The sequence below is a fragment of the Triticum dicoccoides genome, chromosome 7B, assembly GCF_002162155.2.
Source record: "Triticum dicoccoides isolate Atlit2015 ecotype Zavitan chromosome 7B, WEW_v2.0, whole genome shotgun sequence".
NCBI lineage: Eukaryota > Viridiplantae > Streptophyta > Magnoliopsida > Poales > Poaceae > Triticum > Triticum dicoccoides.
In genome coordinates, this window is record NC_041393.1 from 659,422,819 (window position 1) to 659,423,698 (window position 880).

An 880-nucleotide genomic window follows, 5' to 3' on the forward strand; every position below is an offset into this window, starting at 1 on the left:
GCCCACTGGCCGGAGCAGCAGGAGTAACTGCAGCCGCTGGTCGGCCCCATGCACCGCCTCAGCCCGCATCCTCTGCTGAGATGGCTAGCTGACCCGCCTTCAAGAGGGCTCGCTCGATTTTCTCATGTTCCGGCCGCGCGATCTTCCCTGTCAAGTCAACATTGCTCTGTCGGTCGTTTGATTTTGACTATGTTTTTTGACTGACTATTTCTTTGTGCTGGGCGATGACTGGTGGGCTCGATGATGTCTTCGATTGGCTGGGTTAATCTTCCTTGCGTCAACCATTCCCGCTGCATCGTGTGGCTCAACGCGCAGAACAAGTCGTGCGTCATGGGTGAGCCACAGAGGGGTTTGCCGGCGCATATGCACCCGGGTTTTGCACCCACGCCTGTGCTTTGCATGTGATGGATGGGCCGGTGCTATCTCTAGTCCCACTCGTCAGTTGCCTTGGATGCATGTCTCACCGTGTATGTTCTCGGTCAACCGATTTTGGAGGGTCGCTCCTCACTGCCCGCATCCTGCGTCATGTAGCAGTTGTCGAAGGGTTGCCCGGAGCATGTGCGACAGGTTTGTGCACCCACCTTTGTGCTGGCGCATTGACTGGTGGGCCGCCGTTACTACTGGTCCCGCTTGTCGGATCTTTCATTGTCTGGGTTGCATTTAATCAGGTGAACCACTCTTGATGCATCGGGTCTGGCGCTGCTCGCGTTCTACGTGGGAGGCCGTGGAGCAGTTGGCTGCGTCGTGTGTCGTGCAGGTGCCGGTGTCGTGCAGGCCACATCCCTCACTCCCTCCTCAGCCGCCACAACACAAATCCACGAACCCTCTCCCTCTCCCTTGCGTGTGCCGGTGTGCATGCTCATCACCTCCCGCTCCCCAT